Raw genomic sequence first — 27,323 nt, 5'->3', positions numbered from 1 at the left:
AAATGTATAAGATAGAAAATGATATCACAGAGTTTTATTGGATCATTGAACAGAACTGTCTGCAGTATCATTGTTGGAATGTCCACTCTACAAGCTTTAATTTTGTGACTTGAACAATTATTTCTAAGATGGCAATATGTAATCCATTAACTAGTGATTTCCTACTGCGCATTTTTTTATTCTGTAAATCTGTATAACTTGTACCCCTTCACTGTTTTTTTTTCTTTCTTTTCTTTTCTCCTTAAATAAAAATTAAAAAAAAAAAATATGTGATGCACCCTTGTTTTCCTTTTTTTGGCCTTTGCTTTGTTTTCATTTAACACTTATCTCCTAGAAGCTATAGATATCCTCATTCTTGTTTATAATGTGTAGTATTCCATAATTTATATCATAATTTAGTCACTTGATCTTCTATTTTGGACATAAGATGTTTCCAATTTTTTATTGAAAGTGATACAGCAACAAATAACTTTGTGCATTTGTATTTTCCTTTTATTGAAAATACAGCTACAGGGTAAAGTACTATTAGTCAAGTTACTAGGTCATACAGTACATATACTTATAATTTTGTTAATGTCACCAAATTCCCTTCCATAGAAATTATACCGTTTCTCATTTCCAGCCACAGCACATGAGACTGTTTTTTTCCTTGCAGCTTTGCCAATAGATATTTTGTCAAGTTTTAACTTTTTGCAAAGCTAAAGAGGCAAGTTTGGATTTTAAAGAAACACATTAAAGATTCATAATGAAAAATAAGAGCAACACATAGAAAGCCCACTGGGGAGCGTGGGGTGAGAGTTTGACCTAATAGTGTTTTGTGTTATAAATGCACGTATTAGGGAGTAAGAAATGCCATGTGATGAAAGAAGCAAGAAACAAGAACTAATAAAAGCCCCAAATTACATCTTAATCTTTGAAATTACACAACTGGCAAACCAACTATATAAGCAAGAAAGAACCCAGTCTTGCTAAGCGGAGGATGAAATCTAGGATGCACATTCAGATGGTGGTGACTAAATGCGGTCTCTCCGCCTCTGAGCTGCCACCTCTGCGCCCTACATATATATTATTCAGTGGCATTTGTCTCACTGAATCAGAATCATTTTCTTTCAAGTTTGCCTTCCCTCCCAGACTGCAAGCTTAGAGAGGATGGAAGTACGTTCATGTCTGTACCCTCAGCATACATATAGAGGAGCACGGTCTCCAGCAATTAAACCTTGATTGGAAAAAAAAGAAAAAGAAAAGATGTGGAATGGAAATATTTCATATCAACCTAGAAGGGGGATCCCAGTCATCAAAACAGCAAGCTTTGTTGCAGTGTTATGTTTTTATTCAAGGAAACCCCACCCCACCCCAGCTGACTTACTCTGGCTTTCCAACATATTTTTGTTGAAACGAACATATTTCTAAATATTTAAATTTTAGCACAACTCCCCATCAGAATAAGAGAAGGCTGTCACTTCCTGAGGATGATGGTTAATGCCTAGTGAGCCAGGGTAAAAAATGAAAACTTCATGAATTTTGTCAAGATTAATCTTTTGGTGCCTAAGTAAATCACCATGCTTTGATTACAGGTGTCAGAGCAGAATGGCACCTAGGTGAGAAATAGGAGTCTGTGGGATCCAATGAAGCATGAAATTTAAGCACAGAATCATTTACTAGTAGACATTAATGACTAATAAGCCATGTTCATCATTCATGTCATAAATAACTGACACTGAGAGCCTGTCAGCACTTTTACATGTTATTTCTTTGAATCCTTCTTGCTGTGGGAAGTAAGTTTTGTAATAGTCATTTTCTACAAGGAGAAACCAGGTCTTCCTAAACCAAGTTTCAGTGAATTCTGATTTTCTGAACCCTGGCTAAGCACTGCAGGCCAAAAAAGCTAAATTAAAACCTAGCAAGTGATTAGAATTGACTGTTGAAACAGGAACCCAACTCTAATTAAGGAATGTGCTAATTGCCCTTCTCTCCACAGACATTACTCCATTCTTGGTCTTTAGCCCTGGCATAGGCTTGGCCCCAATAAAGTTTTCCACAAAACAGCAATAGCAGACAGAAAATGTTGTTCTCAAGTTACATTTGGCCACAAAATAAATCCCTTCTGTCCTTTCTAGAATCACATCCCTCAGACCTTGGAGTAGGAGATAACCACTGCTCCCCAGGAACCACATTAAGCGTTCACCTTCTTAGTACCCCATTCAGGCTCTTCCAGGAGTGGGATGTGAAGGTCTGGGCCCCACCAGGTTGCCTCCTGGACTCACCTTCCTCTCTTAGCCCATTGGATCTGGTAACATTGATTCTAAGAAGTCACTTCCTGACCAACAGAGAAACGTGGTGTTATCAATGTCCACCCAGTGTCCACCCAGGCTAAGACTTAAAGTTCCAGTGGACAAAAAAAGGACAAATGGTCAGCACTTTGATCTCTCTTTCAAGCTCACATAAAACACCAATTCAACAAGCTTTCTTACATCAACCACTGAACACCATGGAAGTTAAATATAATCAAAGGAAAAGAAGAATGTGGAGGAAAGAACTAGTTACAAGCACATGGATGCAGGTATCCCTGCATTTCTCTATTCATGGAGCCACACAAGCATGGTGGTTAAGGGCACGTGTCTGGAGCCAGCTGCCTGGACCCTAATTCTGGCTCTGCTACTTGTTATATTAGCTTGGACAAGCAATTTACCCCACCCACATGTGACAGCTAAAGAGGACTGTCAACTTCATTGGCCTGGGATTCTACCAAAGCATTAGGAAAGCACATGCATGGTTATTTGTAAGTGAACCATGAATGTATGACCTTGGCTACTAGGTAAGGTCCCTGGTCCCTCTCTGGCACTGTGCCCCTGCTGTCCTTCCCAGTTTTGTTCTTCCATGCCCATAATGTTCCTGCCCTGGTACCAGCTTACCATGAACTGAAACCATTGAAATCATGAGCCAAATAAGCTATTTCCTCCTTTAAATTGTGAGTGTCAGATATTTGATCCCCACAATGAGAAGGCTGACTAATATACCACACCCCATTTTCTTCATCTGCAAAGTAGAGATGATAATAATAGTAGGACCCTTTTTTTTTTTTTTTTTTTTGGACTGGGGATCAAACTCAGGACTTCACACTTGCCAAGCAGATGCTTATGCTGCTGAGCTAAATCCCCAGCCCAGTAGGGCCTCTTTTAAAGAGTTGCTGTAGGGAATCAATGTGAAGTGCATGCAAAAACACTTTGAGAACATTATCAGTGTTTAACCTATTAAGTACTGTTTTTACCACTTTGATTTACCTAGGCTCCAAACCTCTCTCACCTTCACCCCATTTCTTATTTTGTTTTACTTTGTTTTGTTTTGTTGTTTGGTTTGGTTTTGGTTTTTTTGAGACAGGGTCTCAAACTGGTTCAAACTGGCCTTGAACTCACTGTGTAGCACCAGCTGGCCTCAAACTCATGGCAAGCCTCCTGCTTCAGCCTCCCAAGTGCTGGGACTACAGGCACGCATTTCTATGCTATATCTCTATCCTAGCCATATTTCTAATCAGTTGTCAAGCCTCGTCCTGTGTCCTTGGATGTCTCACATATTCTTCTCTTCCTCTTCATTCCCTTTACCACAACTTGAATTCAGATTCTGAAGCACAGTCTACAAAGTGCCCTCCCCAAAATCCCTCTCCCTTTATTCTTACTAAACAATCTGTGCAGTTTAGCCAAGCACAAAGCAAACCATCTTAAGGACTCCCTCCAATTAGGCATGGCCATGTGACTAAGTTCTAGCCAATGGGAGCTAAGCAGAAGTGTTCAGTTGGATTCTGGCAAGTTTTCCTTTAAAAATAATAATAAATATGCTTTCTCTACTTTTCTACTCCCTTCCTCTGTGTTAATGCTGGAATGTTCTTGAAAAAAATAGCATACTCTAGGGATGGCAGAGTAGAGAGATGGTGACTAGATTCCTGATAATTCTGTTGTGGACTGTTTATCTCTTTTCTAAGAGATAGAAATAAACTTAACTTGTAAAAGTGACTAGTATAGTGGGAATAAATCCTGAGTACAGGAACCCCATTACCTCTCTCCCTCTCTCTCTGGGATTATAGCAATAGCTTCATTATTTCTTTCCCCCACCTCTTCCTACCCGACCTCTCTCTGTCCACACTGCTACCAGATCAGTCTCCAGGAACACAGCCCAGCACCCTCAAAGAGCATTTAGTCACACACACACACACACCCCAGTTGCACAATCTCCTCAGCTACCATGATTTGGCTCCCAGCTTTGTTTCCATCCTTACTGGCACTCCTTTCTTTTTGCCCAACCAAAACCTTTTTTCTTGTTTCACATCCTCCCAGCTGGGCGTGGTGCCTCACTCCTGTAATCCCAGCACTCAGAAGGTTGAGGCGAGAGGATTGCTGTGAGTTCAAGGCCAACCTGGGCTATACAGTGAGTCCAAGGCCAGCTGAATGGCATAACAAGACCCTGTCTCAAACCAAAAGTCCTCCCTCCTTTCTTTCCTACCTTTATGACTTTACTCATACTCTGTCCTTTTATCTGTTCAATTCTCTGCTGTCTTTGAGGGCTCAAATGACATTCAACTACTTGCAGGAAGCCAGCTGACCTAAACCCACCACACCAGAAGTACTTCTGCACTCTTAAGACCTGCCCCAGCATCCACCTCCCATCTGGATTTGGGAAGCCAGAAGCCTTCCCACGCTTTCCCTCTGTGGAAGTCCTCGATTCACCTGCTCAACTTCCCGCGCCGTCCTCTTCCTACCCAAAGACTCTCACTCTGCTTGCCTGGCCCACTGTCCTCAGGTCCCGCTGCCCTCCTGCCCTTAGAGACAGCTACTGAAACTATTCACTTTGGGACTTTATCAACAACCCCTTAATCCCTAAGAGGAAACTCTGAGAAGGAGGAGATAACAAATGTAATCAATGAGAGAAAGTCACAGGCTTGAAAAGCACCTTCTTTTCCATTTAAATTAAACTTATTTTTTTGGTACCAGGAATTGAACTTGCGCTTGCCAGTCAGGTGCTTATGCCACTGAGCTAAACCCCCAGTCCTAAACTACACTTGTTGTTTTGAGATATTTATAGGTTTACATGCAGCTGTAATAAATAATGCAAAGAAATACCATATGTCCTCTACCCAATTTTGCGAGCTGTGCCATATTGTAGAACTAGGGTGCATTATCTCAACCAGGAAAATGACATTGGTACCATCAACTGATTTTATTCCAATTTTCTCATTTTTTACATGTATTTGTGTGTGCGTGCACATGTGTGCTTGCTTTCATGCCTATTTATAGCATGTGAAGGTTGGCGTGTTCACCTCTATAATTAAGATACAGAACAGTTCCACCACTGCAAGGATCCCCCAGTGACTTTTCTGCAACTATGCCTTCCTTCTATCCCACACCCCAACCCCTGCACCTGACTGTCCCTAATTTCTCCTCCATCTCTGACTCGCGATTTCAAGAAGGTTCTGCAGAGGGAACCACATTTGGGATTATTTTCTTCACTCAACGTATTTCCTCTCAGATTCATCCAAGTAGCAATAATCCACTGTTTTTCATTGCTGCGTGGTATCCAGCGGCACAGAATGTGGTCCTCTCTCTCTCTCTCTCTCTTTTTTTATTAAGAAAAGTAAAAGCAAATTTCTATAAACTTTGATAAGCAAATTTTATTGTCTTTAAAGTTATACGTGAGACAAGATTGTCACAAGCCTGCTTTTGCATGGTCCCTGAGCACCAGTTCCTCCATCTTTCTGAGCCGGAAATGGTAACCAAAGTGGGCCTCTTCCTTCCGGCTCCATTCTCATGGGCGGAGCTCACCACATCCCCAACTCATTGTCCAACCACTGTCAACACCCTCTTCCCAGTCACTAGGAAAGAAACAGAAGTGAAATGTTCGGCTGCTTCAAGTAGACATTATGCATGGAGAGAACCGAAGAGAAGCTTCTCAGGGGCTCTCTGCTCTCGTGGGACAGGATCTCTGGGGATATTTCTCAACTCCTCATGCACTGCATTTCAGTGCTTCCTACCTTCTTCAAACCCCACAGAAAACTGCCTGTTTATCTGTAGCTTTTCCCATCCCCAGCCCTCCTGGACTTCTCTCCTGCAGACTTTAAACCCTTGGGGAAGGATTTACCCTCGATTCATGTTTGCAGCCCACAGAGCAGATCTAGACCACTAGCTGGCATGAGTAGCTACTCATTCAAACATTAAATTAAAGGGAATGAGATTTATTAGATTATTGAAGGCCAACCATGCAAAAAGAATCTGTAGAAAAGACAGGGCCCAACATCACCATTCAAAGAATCAATGGAACTTAGATTTGCTGAAGAAAGGCAGAAATGATGTGAGCGGGGGTTGCTGTAACCCTAATAATATTCCATAAGAATTCTCAGCCTCTGTCACAAATGTAACCCAGGGCTCATTCAAGAAACCCTTCTGCTATGCAGCCTCCTCCAAAACTCAAGTATTCATGAGGCATCTCAAGACTCTCAGATTCCAGCCACATCTGGAGTAAGGGGGGGGGGGGGCTGCTGGAAAAACCAATGACAGTTTCCAGGGAAACCAGGGGCCCAGGCTTGCTTGATTTTTCCAACCCCACAACTTCCATCCAGTTTTGAAATTTAACAACAATAATAATAAAGGGAAAGGTCAGAACAAAATGTGTCAAATAAATATAGTGTTCCACATTCTCCAGTTTGCATAATTCACCTTAATTTTAAAAAGGCATTAGATTCATAGAAGGGCTCTGTCATGGTTACGCCCAGGCCTCATGCATTTGCATTGTGCATTTGTGATTGGTTTGTTGTCTAGAGCTTGGATTGATGGTGTCAGTGCTATACCCGCCTAGGGGTGGAGCTAGCATATAATGTAATGGCAGGAAGAAGGTGTGTCTCTTTCTCTTGTGGGTTTCTTGCTGTTTGCAGCCACCATGAACTGTGGCCCCGCCATGCCACTTTGCCTTGGAGCCAACTGAGTATGGACTGAAACCTCCAAAAACTGTAAGAAATAAACCTTTCCTTTTCCAACTTTGGGCATCAGGTATTTTGTCTCAGTGACAAGTAAAAAGTAATTAAGACAGGCTCCAATCTCTGTAAGAGCCTTTCAAGTGAAATTATTTGGACTTGCACCCTAGGCAAAGAATTCTACCTTTGGTAGGGAAGTAGTTACTATATAAAACAAGCTACCAACCCCAAAATAAATACTGATGGTGAAGGAAGGATTCAATGCAATCAGGCTTTTTCCTCAAATGGATTCTATGCCTACTTGTAGTACTCCTGTGAAGACTTCATGGGACTCAGGGCCAGTCCATCCCAACCACAGGTCAGAGTTGAGGGAGCGGCCTGCCCCAGGCTTCATGCAGGGCAGGTGTTCCACTTCATGCCCATTAGGAGACAGGAACTGTGACCTCCAGCTCTAACTCCTGATTATCTGTTTATGTGACATTATCCGTGACTAGGATTGCTTGGAAAGCTATGCTGTATGGAAGCTATTGAAATTTACTTCACTTCTAATTATAAAGCACATAGAGTTGTTTGCATGTGAAGGGTGGGACACTTCAGAGACTGTCAGGGTTCATAACATTCCTCGGGCAACAAGTAGTTGGAAAATTTAAAGAACTTTCTGTGCCCAAGATAACCTTGACTAGAGGAGTGAACAAGAGAATTTTAAAGGAAACGTGAACTTTGCATTCAAAGTTGGAGCACATGAAACACTGATTTTAAGGAAAGCACCAGATGAGTGGGACCATTGGGTTTCTCTGGGAGGCTACATGGTTCAGGGGTGGACTGAGGGCTTTGATGCTGGACACAGCTAAGCTAAGTAAACTTGGGCAAGTGACTAAGTCTCAGAGCCACAGGTTATTTATCTATAAAAGGTAGGAAATAATGCCTATTCACAGGTTCTAAAAACTAAATGGGATAAGGAATGTTAAACCATTTAAGCCTGAGTACATTATATGGCTGTTGCACCACTATATGACAACTATTACCTGACTGATCATCATTGTTATTATCATTGCTATCATTATTGTTATTCTTACTGTAAGTTATAATTATACATTTAAGATAATTGGTCAGGGCAGGTCTTCTGTATATGACTGGCTATTCTTAGGCAAGTAATGGCCCAGGAAACGTGGACAAGAGAAATGCAATGTCCAACTTCATTATTATTACATAAATCCCAAAGCTATCCACCTTTTCCCATCTTCTTCTCAAATCTCAGACCTTCTAGACAGAACGATATATCTCAGAAATTCAATGTGGGACACAAAATTTGAAATGAAAGACTCACAAGGAGCCAGGAGGCCAACTTCCATGATCTTATATGAAAGCATAGGTCCAGTTCTGCAAACACGGCCTAGCAAGATGACACATTCCAGTCATGAAGGTGAGACTGAACCAGAAGGGCACACGCACAAGACCAGACTCTCGGCAGGAAAGGTCACCAGTAAGGGGGGTTATTGACTCAAGTATGGTCCTACGTAGATCACCCCTGGTATGGCAGCCTATCCACTGGAAGTTTAATGTAAATAAGACAATAATGTCAACAGTGCTTTCTTGCCTCCTTTGATGAAGCCTGAGGGTAGCTCTTTGTAAATCTATTACACTTCCTCAGCTGCCCATAAATTTAGACATGTGAGTTGGCACTTATTTTCATAGCTAGACATGATATCTTGGGTTATAGCTTGATAATCCACCCTACATGTGGTGGGGAGCGGGGGGAGTACAGATGTAAGTCAGAGGCCACCTCCAACATATTTTGACAGCTGGAATGAAGTTACAGACCAATCGGACATGAGCCCTCCCTGCATCAGAAAGGACGCTGTCTCATTCGATAAACCTGGTCCACCAGCACTGGTTCATGTAGATTGAATAACTGTAACAGCATTGATTTTTCTTCACAGTCTTAATCAGAACGTGTGTTAACAGCTATTCTACACAAAACCCTAAATGCCAAGTTTAATTCTGTGTAATTGAAAAAAAAAAAAGCTGAGCACCTCATCTCCCTCACCAGCACCCCCCAAACTGGATTTAAAGGCAGAACTCAACAGGCTTACAATGACACGCAATGCCACCATGAACAGCACTCTAATACCACTTAACAACCAGAGGAAAACTACTGAGCTCTACTCACAGCAGAGAGTGCCACAAAGATCCTACTCTCAATGGGGTAGAAAGTATGTCACAAGCAAATATGCTTGTAATTAATTCTCAAGAAACCAAGCATAAAGGATTATGCACTGGATTTTCATGTTTTTATGTGCTTTAGAGGAATTTTAGCAAACCAGGAGGAGTGAAAGCAAAGAAGGGCTTCCCCTGGGGTGCAGCAGGTGAGTAAAGAGACAGTCACAGTCAGGGAAGCAGCTCGTTTTATAATCTTCAGTGTTCTTTCTCCCCCTTCTCCAACTGCCTACAGGGAGAACATGTAACACGAAATACAGAATCCACAAAAAAAAAAAGACTTTTCTATTTCGAAGTTTCCTGAGGAAAGTGCATTTGGTCTTTATCCCAGTGACTACAAGGTCAGAAAACCTAGCCTTGCTGCTCAGCAGCCTGGACCTGAGCCGAGCCAGCCTTCCTGACTCACCACCTGGCCCCAAGGGCACTGGCGTGCTGCAGCTGCTTTCCACCCTCCTCCCTCTGCTCTGAAGGAGCCAGCACGTATCACCACCTGCAGGGATCCCTAAGAGCCTCGGGAGCAGAGCCCACTCAAGCATGAGGGACAAACCAAAACCATGGCGCCAGCTGGAGTCCCCTGCTCCAGCTCTTGCTACACAGCCTAGCAGGACACCCATCTTCACCGTGGTCCCTCTCTTCTCCCATCCACCTCCTCCCTCAGTGGCTGTAAGCCCCGGAAAGGGGATCCGGTGGATGCAGCTGTCCCCTGCCTCAGGTACCTGCAGCCCCAGCCTCCTCCCAGGAAGTCACTAGTTTCTCCTCCTAGACGCTGGTCCCCAACTGCCCACTGCCATCCCTTTTTCTGGAGAATAGAACTGTTCTTCACTTCTCTATATATCTCAAGGTGCCGGGATTTAGCTCAGCAGCGTAAGTGCCTGCCTGGCAGGCACAAGGTTGTAAGTTTGATTCCTGGTAGCAAGAATAAATAAATAAAAATTAAAAAATAAAAATTAAAAAAATAAAAATTCCTGGGGCTGGGGATTTAGCTCAGTGGCATAAGCGCCTGCCTGCAAGCAGACAGTAGTGAGTTCGATCCCCGGTACCGATAAAAAAGAAAAATAAAAAAATAAAAATTCCTCTACATATCTTAAGGAAGCCTAGACATCTTCATGGGAGGAGGGGGGAGGAAACAAATATATGTATTCACTCAAAATGTATTCTTAAGACAAAGTATCTTTCTGACCCTCTTGCTAGAACAAAAAGACAATACATATTTAATCACTGGTATAGTATAATGCACATTTATGGTGTACATTTGTTTCAATTTTTTAAAATGTTTCCTGCCTGGTGGAATTTTGTGAATGTCCTGTACTAAGTAAAATCGATGTCTCATCCACATTATCCTTGAAAAGTATTATAGAAACTTATTCTTTTTTCTTTTTTTTTTTTTCCTCTCAAATTAGAACCTAGTTTCTTTCCTTCACATGCCAGAGGACTGAGATAAAATCCCATTGGAGCAAACACAGTTAAGGAAATGTGCTATGTGAAGCAATTTGCCTTTCATTAAAAATTTCACTTTAAAATATAATTATGATAACAATAGGTTTTTATTTCAGCAAGTTTACATTTACACTAACTATGGGTGCATAGCTCATTTAAAATTGGCAGCAATTTACTAATTAATTCATTAATTGCATTAAGGAGTTTACAGGATTGGTCACTTCTGTTCTTGATAACTATTAGTTTTTCAGCCAGGGTATGTGAAAGTAAAAGTACACGGGTCTTTGTAGAAGGTGTGTGTGAACTAAATAAATTCAATCCAATTAGAAAAAAAGAGTTCTTTTCAATGAAGAGAACATCAAAATTGGGGCAAAATGCTAAAGTCCAATGTGACTTTTGATTCCCCAAGTTACTCTATCTCCATTTTTCAATCCTAAAAACCTCTTTGATGGGGGGCTGGGGGTGGGTGTTGTATCTCAGTGATAGCGCACTCGCCTAGTAGGTATACAGCCCTCAGTTACATCCTCAGCAGCAAAAGACAAACAAAGATTTCTATTCCAAATGGACATATGATACCCAAGCTATTCAAACAGTGAATGTCAGTGCGTTGCACCTGTGCCCCACCCAGCCCAGTTCCCTGAATTTGTATGTAAACACCATTGCGTCACTTTCCGTTTGCAAGTCCTCCACATCTGAACTCGACATCTACACGTATCTTTGGAAGATAAACCTTGTGCACTGAACCCAACTCATCTACGTAAATACAAGCACAAGAACCACACCAGAAGCGCAAGCTGCCCTGGAATCACCAGTGGAACTCCACTGATCCACTGAATCGGAGCTTTGGGAGCAAAATCGAGCAGCCAGCGTTTCAAGAGACCCAGATGCCTTACAGGACAGAACAGGAGACGCAGCTGTGGATAAAGTGTCCCTGCCAGTGTCTATGAAGGAAGTTGTCGGACCGCTGACCAGAGTGAGGCCCTATTACTGTTTCAGAGGAGCAGAGAGGATGCTCTACCGAAGGGACACGGCCTTCACAAAGCCAGCTGTCCCAGAGCACTGCATTAAAATGCCGTAGCCAGCTGGAGATGAACGGGAGGCTCTTCCTCTTCCAGGATGCAGTTCTCCCAGGCTGCACCCCAAGCAATGGGGACATTCTCAGGGCTCTCCTGGAAAGTGAGAGAAGCAAATAGTCTTGGCAATGGTTACCATTTGGGAGATACAAAAAGAGACACTGAAGACAAAGGTGTCCCAAATGTAGCCACCCGTACTCAGTAGCACTCGGCATAGAAAACCCTTTCTTGCCCCTCAACAAGCCTGAGGTCACGTGGGATCCATGCACCAGTCTGCTTCCTGCTGTGTCTGAGGGAGGGGTTCTGTGGCACTGGTAAATGGGGAGGAGAACCTAGGAGTTTATTGGAAAGGAGAGCAGTAAACAATCAGACCTCCAAAGGGATGACAAATCTCCTGAGACCAGAGTCGGTTGGACGTAGGAGGTTTGCAGCGAAAGCCAAGGAGTGGGGAGAGGTCTGCAGGGTGGAGCAGCCTTTGAGGAGGGTCCCAAACACTATTCCGGGACATCACCCTGCAGGTGGGGCTGAGGGTGGAGTTCATCGAAGGGTTTTTAAGAGACCAGTATGATGAGCAGTGGTGTGAGACAGGACAAATTGCTTGCAGATAGAAAATGTGAGGAGGAGAGAGAAAGGAAAACACTTCCGGTGTGCAGTTCAGAGACGGGAGGGACAGAGGCACCGCATGACCCCCTGCAGCTCCAGCTGTTTCTCAGGCCCTCATCCTCTCCCTTCCCTATGCCCGGGAGAGCCTTTCTGGGCACCCCTACCCTGTCCAGGACCCTGATTACTTTGCCTTCTCCCACCCTCCCTCACTGGGGTCAGGCTTGCATCACCCCAACAGCTCACAGACTCTCTCGGCTCTCTCCAAATGGCCTCTTGCATAGGTGTCTCCTCTAATCAAATCTGTGTGTGGTTAATCCTGTTTTGACATCTGCTTTTCCCAGGACCCAGAAGATCTCTCATTTCAAGAAGAGAGAGCCAATCTGTGTGTGGTTTGAAACTGGCTGTCACTCCCATCCTTCCTTCATCCTTCAAGCATCCATACAGGGATTACTGCGCACCTGGCACTGTGCTGGAGGTGGGGGACAGTAAGTACTCCAAGGAGGGGGAGGGGAGTGAGAGAGGTTCCAACTCATGTCCGAATCCACCAGTCATCGGACCAGAGCTCTGGGAACTACCAAGAGTCCAGCATGGTTCCACCTTGGACCATCATTTCCTGTACCACCCCCTCTGAGGGGTTATTCTGTACCCCTTGTAAAAGAGCACAGGCATAGAGAACTCCAGCCTGTTTGACTGACAGGACCCAAGCCCAGGTGGGGAGAAGAGGAGGCTGACGGATTGGAAACCACATGGGAAAAGCACATCATCAAGAACCCTGATGTAAAACAAAGCCGAATGCTTAAAACAGTATCCTTGTAACAAACTCTCATTGTGAAACCCATAAAGTTGCTGTCAGTCAGGTACTCTTGTAAAAAAAAAATTAATCACTTTAGACCTTTAATGAAAATAAATCCTAAGGCACGAGAAAATTTTGTTAGCTATCCGTGTCGCCTAATCATGGCAAACAAGGATTCTCAAACTTCCTCTTGACGGAGGACTAACATGCTGACAGCCGGTTTATTAAATGAAGTCATTGTAATAACACAGGCAGCCAGCATCGCCAACACCACTGTGGGGCTCACGGTGTGTGTCATTTAACTAAGGATGCTGCGCTGATGAGTCTGTCTCCATGGTCGGGGAGAATCTGCCTTTTCATGATGGTCTGGGGATGTGACAGAGGAGTTTCAGCAAGGTCTGAAGACGAGCTGGTTCCGATGAGTGACAGGAGAAGCAGATCAAGGGGCCTAAGCGTTGTTAAATCTCTGTGTCTGTCACTAGGGGTTTAAAGGCCCCCAAAGAGACAGGACTAAAAAGGAGCTCACAGAGAAAAATGAGGGTTTCACACCAATTTCAGCGCACAGACATCACGTTGCCGCCGCACTGCCGGTTTAACTAAGGTCGGAAGCCAAGGGCGTCTTTAAAGGTCTTCAGGCACTTGAGGGGGTGAGCCGACTCCAGGCAAGGTGGGAGCAAGGCCACACGCTGTCCGCTGTCCGCATGCCTGCCTCCCCTTGGCTGGCCTTCCCCTTCTGATGACAGCTCCCACTGCAGGACCTGAGCAGGGGGAGGGAAGGGGCGGGCACTGCTGAATACTCCCTTTGGTCACCCTCCTTCCCAGGAGCACAAGCCCTCTGAGTGGGCTCCAGCTGACACATGTCTCACCGTGCTGATAGTCACCCTTCGAACAGCTCCAAACACTAAGAGCAGACTTGCTCTGCTAGTCTCAGGCACTGATGTCTGAAGGGCTGAAGAAAGATGGGAGGGTGGGGTTTGCAACAAAGCCGACCACGGGAGGAGAAGCAGTCCCAGGATGCCGGCGCAGGTGAGCAGAACAGGGAGGAAGACAAAGGCCAATAGGTCAGTGCAGGCTGATGCCACACAGTCCCTCATGGGAGAGGAAGGGACCCTTGCAAAGGCAGACAGCAGGTATTTGGGTGACATGTAATCTGCGTCTGCTTTAAAAAAATAATAATAAATGATATAATGTACACAATTGAAGTGCAGGCTGGCTTGACATTGAAGGCCGACCCGAAGGACACTACCTTCCTTACCTGTCAACTATCCACTTTCTGAGATACTGTCAATATACTTTCTTGAAAAACTGAATGTTTGGACCAGGGATTTAGCTCAGTGGTACAAGTGCCTACTTAGCAAGCACAAGATCATGAGTTCAATCCCTGGCACAAAAAAAGAAAAGAAAAACTGAATGTTTACTAAAAACCAGAGTATAAAGTTAAGGCCACCTGATATGCACAGATTCCTCAGAAGATCTTAATCTTGAAAGCTGAAGGCTTTCCCATTGGGAAAAATGTGTATAGGGGCTGAAAGGAAACTCAGCTTCGTACCAGGGACCCAGGCTCAGAGAGGCTGAGTCTCTGCCACACTCACACAGGGAGTCAGAGGCTCCAAGAGCCAGGTCTCCACCCACCAGTGCTTTGGTTGTATCTGAGAGGATTGGGCCAGGGTGCATCCTTGACTGTCCTCCAGGAAAGCCAAGGACCACTTTGCAAGTTCTCAACCCTAAGACCAGGACTTCAGTAGAAACATCAAGCCTCGGTTAATGTGTTTTTCCCCGTTTTCCCCCAGGAATCTGTTCTGGTCCTTCACCTTAGCTCTCTCATCTCCATATTTGGTTCAAGCGTCTGACTTATTTAGAGGCAGAGGAGTAGACGGTGTAAGTGCATCTTTAATAAGCATAAGCACGCTACTGCTAAATCCCTTTCAAGAATTGAAGCTTTTGCTACCTCGCTGCTTTTCAGTCAAATTACAGGGAATGGTGTTTTGGATGATTAGGCCTGTGATGAACCTGGTTAGAGAAGCTATTTCAGGACCCACAGTGGTTCCCACTTAAATCTGAACACGAAGCCCTGCCAAGGATGCTCCACCTGAAACTATTTCAACTCGTTACGGCCTTCTGCACATGTCAATAGTCTGTCCTTCGCAAAGGTAATCAATAACTAAAGAGAAAAAGAGCAAATCATGGTTGAAAAATGTTTGCTGCACCATCTCTGGCTGCATAAAATACAGCTTTAGTTTTGCACACGCCCATCGCATTTGTGAGCCCCAGCCAGCGGGTCTTTGTTCTTTGTATAAACTGGCCTTTGTGCTGTTTACTTTTGCAACTGATTTTTCTTATTCCCATGTGCCAAGAATTCTACTGTAAACAATCCAAGCACATGCACCATAAAGTGGACTTAAGATCTGATAATAATCTATTTAGTTTATTCATTAGCATACATCAAATCTGATCTTTTAGTCCCAACTGCCCATTTGCAGGACTGAGAGATCCCACATAGCTCTGAAAATCAATCATGTTAACTGGATTCTAGCCAAACTCCCAAAGCCCCAAGTACTGCAGAGAACTCACCTGTTATCAACCACGAACTAGTACCAGTCAGTTGTCTCGTGCCTTGGTCTTAATTCATACATTACTCTTTGAAGAATTTCCCAGAGCAAACTCTACAAACTACAAGGTGACTCCCAACAAAAGGGTGATGTTTTCCTCCATTGTAATATCATTTTATTTTAATTTACTATACAAGGAAAGCTAGAACAGGTATAGCATTTAGCAAATGGCTAAGAGCTCGCTCCCCAAACCCTGAAGCAGCTGTTTTCTCCCCTCTGTGTGCTGGGCTCCCTTTCCTCCCCACCATCCCTGGGGAGAGAAACAGATTCAGTGATAACTACATCATACTTACTCTTAGCAAGTGGGATTACTCTTTCCACTCAAACCGTTAATAATCTCTTAAGGAGCTTTGTTTCCTGCCTTGAATTCACTGCAGATTGGGTATAATAAAGTACAGGAAATAGCTGCTTAATACCATGTCCAAGAGGCGACTGCATCCGGGAAGGGATTGAGGGGCTACGGGTCCAAAGGAAGGAGTGGGGTGAACAGACCCCCTCGCAGCTGCAGGGGAGCTGCTAAGTGCGGAAAATGCTTTAGAAGTAGAAAATAAGCTAGGAAGTGTGAAGCGCCTTGTAAGTGATAAAGTGTGTAAGTGTTGGTTGTCCCTGTCAATGTGTTCATTTTCAACGCAAAAGCTCTAAAATGCTCCTTTGCACTGAACAAGACATCCACCTCCAGGAGGCCCAAGAACCACTAACTGTCCTCTACACGTTCAGGGGGCGGTTCTTCCTAGGAAAGGCCTCAGATTGTAGGAATGTGGTTTCTTTTTCCTCTGAAAATCCCCAGTCATGATAATTTATAGGGCTCTCTGGGACTGAAGGGAGTCAAGGATGAAAGGAAGGAATGGTATTCAAGTGACCAGATTATGGAAGAAAACTCCCCAGCTCCTCTTCCTCCTTTGCCTCTCCTGATCCTTCTCCTCCTTCTCCTGCTCCTCCTGCTCCTGCTCCTTCTGCTCCTCCTCCTCCTCCTTCACTTCTCCTGCTCATTCTCTTCCTTCTCCTGTTCCTCCTGCTCCTCCTCCTCCTTCTCTTGCTCCTGCTCCTTCAGCTCCTCCTCCTCCTCCTTCACCTCCTCCTGCTCATTCTCTTCCTTCTCCTGTTCCTCCTGCTCCTCCTCCTGCTCCTCCTGCTCCTCCTCCTGCTCCTCCTGCTCCTCCTCCTGCTCCTCATGCTCCTTCTCCTCTTCCTCCTCCTCCTCCTTCTCTTGCTCCTGCTCCTTCAGCTCCTCCTCCTCCTCCTTCTCCTCCTCCTGCTCATTCTCTTCCTTCTCCTGTTCCTCCTCCTCCTTCTCCTCCTCCTCTTCTACCTTCTCCTTTCTCAGTACTAGGGATCAAACCCCCAGGCCTTACTCATGCTAAGCAAGCCCTCTACTGCCAAGCTACATCTGCAGCCCTTTCTTTGGTATCATTTTGAGGCAGGACCTCACAGAGCTGTCCAGCCAGCCTCAATCCACAACTCCTCTGCCTGGGCCCAGCTTCTGCTGTGTGATAAGTAAGAGAACAGTGAGGCTATGCCAGTGTGCATCGGTAAATGTTTAACTGGGGGAAAGATATTTGCACATATAATTATACCAGGCACACAGTGTAACAAATTTTACTAATATGAAGGGTATACAACATTCAATGTACAACTTATACAATGCTCTTCACTGAAAATTCCATACAATCCATAGAATTTCACGATGCTTTGTTGATTTCTGCCAGATTCTCATATCCCTACTCAGTTAATGGTTGCGCTTGAAAACTAAGTGTAGTTACATGAATATTGGTCGATGCTTTCCTTTACATTAACAAATAAAAAGAAAGTGAAATAATGAAGATGTAGGTCAAAACTTACACTTCCTCACCACGACAGGACTGCCTGCTCAGGCAGATGGTCGCTTCAAATACTGAGAGAATTCCGTCAACTTTTTTCTGTATTTTTCACAAGGTGACAGGTATGGAGATACTTTTTGAAATTTAGGACCCATGTTCACATTAGTCTATCACTGTCTCAGGTCCAGGCAAGCGAGAGGCAAACACTGATTTGTAGCACTTGCAGATTTCCAAAGTATCACCGTCTCCTCATAGGTGACTTCAGGCTACCAACAGAATGTCGTAGATGCAGAGTTAGGAAGACATGCAGTAGCAGGTGGTGACAGAGTATCTCCACCACACTTAGAAAGTAAATACCAGGTTGGAAAGGTAGGTATTGGCCTAGCATGCGCGAGACCATCGTTTCAATCCCCAGTGTACCCCCTCCCCCAAAAAAGTACATTCAAAGAACCTCGAAATCATAGAGAATAATGAAATAAATAGGAGGTGGTCGGTTTTGACTATTTATTGCCATTTTTGGTGTAATTTACTTCATTACAAGTTTCTATATTTAACAACTGCCTATATTTAACACTGGCTCAAAAATTTCCAGATACCCTGGCCAGTCACTTTTCTTGAGCTGTTCTGAGCCAGGCTGGTGCACGCTGGGGTGCTGTGTACCCAGAAGCAGACCTGCAGGGCCTGGAGCTTTCTGAGAAACTGAGTATTTGACATCTTGCTTGTGCCGGTTCTAAGTCTTTGGGAAATCAGCTACATTTTAGCCCCGTTACTGGAAACAGTGGTTAAGGTAAGGGCGCACCCTGGAGTTCCCAGCCACGCTCCCTGCCGTCTCTGCGGGCTCCTCCTGAATGCTGCTGATATGTGTATGATCTTCCTAGCCCAATACTTATCTATGTCTGGGTGCCTGATTCTCACCTTGGTTCTGAATCCCGCCCAGGAAAGTGGTTACTGGGCAAAGCACAGCCTTCTCCAAGGCACGCCCCAGTCCCTGGCTCAGCCGGGCTTCCCAGGAAGCAATGATCAGTGGATAAGTGAACCACAAGATGATGGGGGTGCTGGGGACACCTGAGCGTCTTCAGGATGATCCTCCGGGGGTGCTTGGCCGAGGACAAAGAAGACAAAGGTTCCTAGGTTCTGTTTGCACGCTCGGGTTGAACTGTGCCACCTCAGAGGGGCAGGAGGCCGAGGAGCAGCCACACAGCACAGCCCCAGCCCTTCATTCAGAGGCCGTGGAATCGATACCACCTCCGTCCCCACGGCTTAGAAGAAACGCAGGCACTGCAGTGACCAAAAGCTTTACCTGGCTCCCTTGGAAGAGTGGGCAGCTCTCCCACAAGGCCCAGGTCACACTGGGGCCGTGAAAATAAGGGAGCGGAGGACCAGTCTCACTCACAACTTAGGGAAACCTTCCTAATCATACTTTTTCCGATTTCCAAAAAAGTGTTGCCCTCTAAACCCTCACAAGAGGAAATATTAATCTTCATGAAAAGTCTACTAAGACTATAGCTACAGAACCAGAAAATCCAGCGATGAAATTACTGTTCTGCTACTTCTTAGCTGTGTGACCTCAGAGAAGTCGCTGTATGTCTCTGAGCCTCAGTGTCACCCCTGTTAACGGGAATAGTAGTCTCGCCCACATTTTCAGGTTGTGTACGGGTTAAAGGTTTTAGATATTTAAAACAATTGACACAGTAAATAGCCAATATATGAGCTTTGAAAATGTGTAGCATGACACATCGACAGCTAAGATTCTTTCTAAAAAGCAGAAAATATAAGTTTACAGCTGGGCGTGGTGGCTCATGCCTGTAATCCCAGCACTCAGGAGGCTGAGGCAGGAGGATTGTTGCAAGTTCTAGACCAGCCTGGGCTACAAAGTGAGCTCAAGGCCAGCCTGAACTGCATAGCAGGACCCAGTCTAAAAAAAAAAAAAAAAGAAAGAAAAGAAAAGAAAATATGTTTACTTATGCTTCTACAGTATATTTGAAGACAAATGGCCACAATATGGCCCTGTCCACCACTGATAATTTATTTGTCCACCCCTTGGATATGGGTCTGGTATGTAACTGGCCATCCCGGATGTTAGCAAACGTGACACAAGCAACTTCTTGGTAAGTCCTTGAGTAATTGATAATCACTCTGCCCGGTAGGTGATTTTCTACCATATGGATACAGTTGTACTGCGAAGTTCAGTACATAGCTGCCTTAGTGTGGTATTAAACCCGAGTAATTTTTAAATGCCCCCTAATATTGTGATTGATTTATTCATATAAATTTTTAAGTTCAACTTAGAAAGAATAACTTCAAGCCAGAGTGGTAGTGATACAGAGGAAAATGTATCTCCCAACCTGCTCGAAGTCAGATACACCAAGTTTGTTTCCCTGAAATGGAAAAATGAATTCTAAGGACAAAGGAGGTTAAGAGTAGGAAAAATTTATTCAGAGAGAGAGTTCCTGAGAGACAGGAGGGGACCTGAAAGTGGGTTGCCACAGAACTCATTTCTCTGAGAATGTTTTACAGAGCAAAACCACAAGGTGGGCACAGTGTGGGTCAACTATAATCAACAAATAAGATTACAGGTATATCGGCTTAGCTAATATTGATCCAAAAGGGAAGCCTGTGCTTACGTGGCAAGGGTACACGGAAAGAACAAAGACATCTTTAGGAATGGATGGGCCTGGAGGCTCTGGTCACCCTCTGGTGACTGATACCTGTCTCCTGGACCAGGTGGAATCCATTATAGTACAATCCCAAGTTATTACTTACCATTTGGGTGGGCGCGCAGGCAGGCCCACCCCATCTCTATCTTGGGGCCAGGCCTTTGACAGATGCTCCTCCAGCCACAGTTGTAAAGTGTTCTCACCCTCTGCACTGACTCCTTCAAGGACCTAGCCCTGTCTCACTGCTATATTTCTACCTAACTTAGTTGTCTCTAATAGTGACACATGCCTATAATCCCTGTACTTAAGAGGCTGAGGCAGCAGGATCACAATTTCAAGGCCATCCCAGCCTACATAATGAGTTCCAAGCCACTCTGAGCTACCTCCTAAGATCCTGTCTCGAAAACAAACAGATAAATAATTTTTTTAATTTTAAATGAGTGACTATAAACCATTGCACCCATATCCACCTGGGGTAGATGCTCCAGGAGACCAGAAGAAATATAAAGTCCACCCACACGAGCACTCCTGGCTGAACGGGAGAAAGCCAGCCACACAAGGCTGCTGCCCTTACCTGGAGCTACCCCATAGAAAGTCAGGATGCGTGCGCCTTCCCAAAGTTATCTACATTATCATTTCGATTAAACATATGGCCAAGGAATCTAATGAAGAAGGCTGAGTGATAGCCACAGAATCAATAAAGTCTTTCTGAGCTTATCGATTTAGCATTCTCCATGCAGTAGAATTGATTTATGTCCTAGGATTTATTTTGATAACTCAATGATAACTCCACTATTCCTAAATTAATGTCATCTTTTCTTCAGGCCAAAATTTTTTCTGAGTAAGGGGGGAAGAAATTTCTTACATCAAGCCAGACTGATTTTGCTAAGTAATTTCATAGCTAACAGGGTGATATAAATCACAGGGAACCATGTACCCCTATAATTGTAAATCATCCATGGCATGGAAAAGTACAACGGCATTTATTTGTCAGTATTGTGATTTCATCACACAGGCTTTTTCCCCGTCAAAATGCATATCTTCCCATAGAAACCCTATAGTACAATGTGTAATTTTATAAGTGCAACAGATTGTTTAAAAGCTACATTAATTTCCATGCCACACTTTAAGTTTCCAGAAGGTGTGAGACAGGTAGGTTTCCATTTTTAATTAGCATGATCTTATACAATGAGATAAGCCATCCTCTCCGTGAGATGAATACTCACCTCGGACATACACAAGCAAGACAATGATCAATGCCATGTAAATGGGTATATTTGCAAATGCTTTTTTGGGAGATTAAAAAAACCTAACCAATCTGCAAACAAGTCAGAGAGCTCGCGAGAGGGATTTTTCATTAAAAGAGTGTCAGAATGGGATACTCTGATTAATCCCAAGTTCTGCTGATCCTTCTTCCCGCGTATCTCTGCCATCTACCCCATTCTCTCCATCAGCACAGCCACCGTCTGGCCAGAGAAGCGCCGCTGCTCACTGGACGCCTGCCGGCCTGCCGGCTCCCCTCCACTGCAGCTGGCTTTTTCCTTTTATTTGTTACACTGCAGCTAGAAGCCTTTTTTTTTTTTTTTTTCAAAAATGCAGATCTGATCACAGTGACATGACTACCTGCTCCTTGGCATGCACGGCTCACAAAAAGAAGGAATACAAGTCATCAAACTGGCTACTGAGAGAGAGCACACGGCCCCTCCAGCCTCGCCCACCGCGGGGTCCACACACTGCCCCACGCAGGCTGGCATCACTAGGTGGCCTTTACAGTACCGCAGAGTCCCGCACACGGGTGGCCCCAGGGTCCTGCAGCTCTGGGCTCAGCGTCACCACTTCTGCTGCTTCGCAGCTTCCCTGTCTGGCCGCTGCTAGAGGAAAAGGACACGAACACCTACGGACTTCCCACGGCCTGTCCCTGTCAGGGCCCTGCTTCCAGGGAGCGGAGACCCTGGTCTCAGTCCAGGGGTGACAAGTTCCTGCCCGCGGCGGGGCAGAACCGCGAGCAGAAGCATCAGCTGGGCTGGCGCAGGAGGGAACCCAGGAGCCCTGAGGCCTAAGGGGAGGAGGGCCCAGCAGCTGATGCGCAGACAGCTCAGGCGCTGCTCTGGCTACTGAGCCACTCTCCTAACTAATGAAACCTCATTTTCAAGGCAGCTCATGACCGACAGGAAAGCTGCAAAAGCATTATAAGTGTACCTTCCGCTGGAGTCACCCTTCCTTTCATTCATGATACTCAGCAACATTTTGCCCTATCTGCTTTATTCTCTACTTAGGAAAACACCAATATGCACTTCTCCTATTCTCCTTCTTCTGAACCATTTGAAATAAAGGGCAGCGTCACAACCAACTACCCCTGCAGGCTTCAGCGCACCTGTCCCGAATTCTAGAACATTCCAAACCACAAAAACAATGATAAAATTCGGGCTATTGATCACTGATAGATGGTATTGGCTAATGACAATTCACTTTTAAATTTTACCGATTTATCTAGTGCATTTAAACGTCTTTTTAAAAAATTACCAGTTGGGAGCCAGGCGTGGTGCCTCACGCCTGTAATCCCAGCACTCAGGAGGCTGAAGCAGGAGGATCTCTTGCAAGTTCGAGAACAGCCTGGGCTACAAAGTGAGCTCAAGGCCAGCCTGAACTGCATATCGAAACCCCGTCTCAAAAAAGACAAAGAAATAATTACCAGTTGGGAACAGCTTATAAACCTTGTCTCCAAAATTCTCCAGAGATTGCAAATTATTAAAACTTAGTAAAACTCTCAAGTTTTTCAGATAAAGGAAAATTTCTAGGGTTTCTCAGAACAGAAGCAAACCATCTCCAGCAAAATTCTAGGATTAGCAGGGCCTCTCAGAAATCATCCAGAAACAATCCCCCCAGATACTAAAAAAAAAAACCTGAAATCAGATCAAAACCATCTTTAATGCATTCAATTAATGCATTGAGTTCACTCCACCTCTGGGCTGGACAACTGTGCAAACTGCTAGTAAGGGCAGGGACAGGGGCCAGTCCGGGACACGCAGAGCAAAGAGGCCTTTGGTAAATTAAGTGACCCAAGAGAGGCAGCCACGCTCAAAAGACCAATTCAAACTATTTATGATTACTGATGGGCCCTGAATTAGTTATAACTCCCTAAAGAAAAGATCTCGGACTGCTCACAAAGGAAGCAGAGGAAGGCTGCTCAGGGCTGCTGGAGGTCAGGAAGGAGAATGAGCTATTAGTCTGCGTTAAGAGGCCAGTGCCATGGTAATGGTGCTGGTGTGTAATACAAAGCGGGCAGCCTGACCTTGACTGCCATTCAGGTCTACGCACTGCATCTCAAAAGGAAACAGAAGAGCCCATAGGAGGGCCAGGGGGTGATGAGCGCACGCACGCACGAAGGCTCCAAATCTGCAAATGAGGAGACATTTAATTATACAGGCAACTAGTTAAGAGTGAGAAAGAAAGGAAAAAAAACAGACTAAGGCGTGCACGTAGACAGGAAAAGAGCTAGAGATGACTCAGCAAGGCGCCAAAGGTGCTAAATTAGATTTTGATCGAAACATCAAGAGGTTGCTTGAGAAAGAATTTTCAATGGCTCCACTAAACCTTTTCAGGAAATTAAAGGCTCTGCAGAGCAGTTCCCAACACCTAAATAAACACATGCCTGCTTGAAACAGGCAACAAATGTTAACACTTTCAGAACTGTGTTTTGTCCAGGCCGCTGGACAGAAGAGTCCCCAGTGCGATTGCTTACGGTTCTTAGAAAAATGACAATCAGCTAGAAAGCAGGCCGATTACCCCAGGCAAGAGCCAGATAACTGTGGCCCCGGGGCCCCTCCAGCTTATCACCTGCTTTGGTGCTGTTTTCAAAGTTTTACTGAGAGAGTAGCATTTATCCATGTACTGTCTGGAACTGGGTTTTTTTGTTGTTGTTGTTGTTCTGTACTACACCCATAGAATTGAGGACCGCAGTTGCCACAGACACTTTGCAGCCCACACATCTAAAATATTTACTTTTTGGCCCTTTACAGAAAACAATCTGCCCACTTCTGCCCTTGTATGTAGAGTTGTAAGTGTTAAAGATGATTATGAATATTACATATAATATGATATATGGTCTATACTGCATGATCTGTGATATATAGAATTTGTTACATATCTATAAAACTATAGAACATATATTCGTCAGAATGTTGCTCCTTCCCAAAGCAGCATCTGGGCTGCAGCTGGAGAGATACTGAAGCCTCTTGCAGTGTCCCAGCCTGGGGCTTTGGTAAAGGGACAGACGGAAGCTCCAGTACCAGCAAAATGACCACAGCAGACTCCAACTGGGCTGCCCAGCTGCCCACCAGACCCCTGGACAGACTCCCCAGCAACCTAGAGTCAGTGTGCCCGGCAACCTTGACTCTGTGGAAGAATTAAAGATGCACACAAAGATGTTTAGTGTCCCTAGAGCTCAGTATCAGCCAACATGTGAAACATCCAGAAGGTACAAGACGCATCTCAATTTCACAGAAAGCTTTATATTTATATTAAAAAAAAGAATGTGAGCTGGGTGTGGTGGTGCACTCCTGCAAACCCAGCACTCGGGAGGCTGAAGCAGGAGGATCATTGTGAGTTCGAATGGTCTACAAAGTGAACCCAAGGCCAGCCTGAACCTCATGGCAAGATCTTGTCTCAAAAAGACAAAAATGAAAAAAGTGAATGTGAACTTCAGGGGAAAATATAATTTAACTCATGTACATATGGTATGTAACATTGCGAATTCACTAAAAATAAAACATTTTTGATGTACAGTGATAGTCTATTATTCTAAAAAAGAATAAAATCACAGAGCTAGAAATACCTTGACATTTATGAATATGAATATTGAAATACACTTAAATATATAACACGAATGGAATTACTCGAATTCTACATTCATCTGTCGGGGCTCTAGCTTTCTGTTTGCTGAGAAGCGGATATAAAAATAATTTTTTCCTGAGAGTGTGTTGCCACAGTCTGCCACAGGGGGGTAGCATGACCCATTATTTTACCTCTCTTTTCAGCCTTCCAACTACCCGGTAAACAATGGTTGACTCCTTGGAAAATCTGAATATATACTAAACGATTATGTTGTACATTGCAATAGATCACTTGTAGTATGCTACACATAGTACTATGCAGTATATTATGTTACATATAGTATTATAATAGATAACATTATTACATTAAACAAAATACAGTAAGATTATTCACTGCATATATAATACATAACTTGGAAGAAAGTGGGGAGTGTGTCCCATACACAGGCAATTCAGGGAATCTCACTGGAGCCCAAAGAATTCAGTTAGAGTTCACCTGCTCCTGTCAAGAGAAAGAGAGTGTGCATTACTTAAAACTAAGGAAGCCGTAGATGCCCAAAAGCCTGTCCAGGACTCTGAGAGGCACAAAATCCAAATCTGAAACTGAGACGCCAGAGAGCCACCCCCGCAAAAGGCCTGTGACCCGAGGGTGAGATCAGAGCTGCAGGTGAGGCCAGGTCAAGAGCTCAGAGTCACCAAGGGCAGTGAACCACACCCCACATAGCTCAGTGGGTCACACATAGGGAGTCTCAAAAAGTCTCAGTGACTTTGAATTCATTTCTAAATTAAGACTAGGAGTGGTGGAAAGGAGGTCTAGCTCCAGCTTGCTCAGACATTGTGAAATACAAAACCGTGGATGTTTAGGAGCAAGGAATCCAGAAAACACTTCAGTGGGCGCCAGCGTCAGTCTCTGGGGCAGAGGACCCGAAGGCCTGGGACTCAGAGCCTCCCAGAGTCTGCACACCTGGCAGTACAGGAACCCTCAAAGCTGCCTGACGCTGCCTGCTGTGCCACCCAAATACACCTGCACCGAGTCTCTTGGCACGCGTTGCACTTTTCCCATGGGCCACTTCTTTTAATATCCATAAATGACACGAGGCAGGTGTTAATAGTCTCCCTGCTGCATGAATGGAAAACAGAGCCTGAGTAACTCGCACACCGCCATGACTGAGTGATGGTACAGGTCTTAAAATGCAAAACTCTGCTCACTGCGGAGCAGCAGGTTCTCCCCACTGCACTTGCTGCTTCCAAAGAGAAGGGCCAGCAGGTATACAAGCAGGCAAGCTTCAGTGACAGCAAAAGATCTGTGTATACTACAGAGAAAAAGCTGGGCATGGTGGCGCAAGCCTGTTATCTCACCACTTGGAAAGCTGAGGCAGGAGGATTGCTACGAGTTCCGGGTCAGCCTGGGGGTTACAGGGAGTTCAAGTCCAGCCTGAACTATATATCAAGGCTCTGTCTGAAAGAAAGAAAAGAGAAAGAGAGAGAGAGAGAAAGAGAGAAAGAAAAGAAAGAAGAAAAAAAGGAAAGAAAGAAAGAAGGAAGGAAGGAAATTTTAAACTGTGCCAAATGCTCATGGGAGTTTAGGAAGTCACAGAGAGAAAAGAACAGGGATAAGAAAAGAAAATAAAGAGGGTTGGCTTCAGAAGGGAGAGGAAGAGTGGGGGCAACACTAAACTCACAGATGTGACTCCCAAGCAAGCCTAAGAGGTGCCTGCCGCATTTGGTGGCCAAAAGTTCTGGGAGAGTCTTTGTTTAGCCAAGGAAGGATACAGGAAGCGTGCCTGGTGCTTGCCGGGAGCTCAGTGAACAGTTGTGCAGTAAAGACAGGAAGAAGGCAGATTTCTCGCCTGGCTCCCTGGCGCAGGGCTGCGGGAGTGGGGGACCCAGGAACAGCACAGAAACGAGGAATCTGAGCGCAGCCAAGGGAGGTCTCTCTCCTGGGCTGCACAGAGCCACAAACGTCCTTAAGCCTGAGTGGCAAAAGCCCAGATCGTCTCCAACTGATCAGAGGAAGCCTTGAGGACTCCTAGGTAGAGAAAGGGCTTCAGGTGATTCCAGAGGCCACACCCCTGGCCAGGGCACAAGGCTCCTGGAGGACTGTGTGACCCCAGGGAGGCAGGAAACAGGGCAATGCTGAATGCTGATGTCACATCCTCACTGGCCACGTGGGCTCCTCTGCAGCCTAGCCTTTGCTGCGTCCCTTGTCCCTCCCTTATAGTGTGTACTTTGGTGAAAGGCAGAGAACCAGAGAAAAGGAACACTGTGTCTCTAAGAGCAAGAAAATGGCCACAAGCCCAGCTGGAAGGCAGGGAAAGGCGAGGGGAAAG

This window comes from Cavia porcellus, unplaced genomic scaffold (assembly GCF_034190915.1).
Source record: "Cavia porcellus strain 051 isolate PalLab524CR breed Dunkin Hartley unplaced genomic scaffold, mCavPor4.1 scaffold_1, whole genome shotgun sequence".
Classification (NCBI taxonomy): Eukaryota; Metazoa; Chordata; class Mammalia; order Rodentia; family Caviidae; genus Cavia; species Cavia porcellus.
This window is presented reverse-complemented; position numbering follows the sequence as displayed.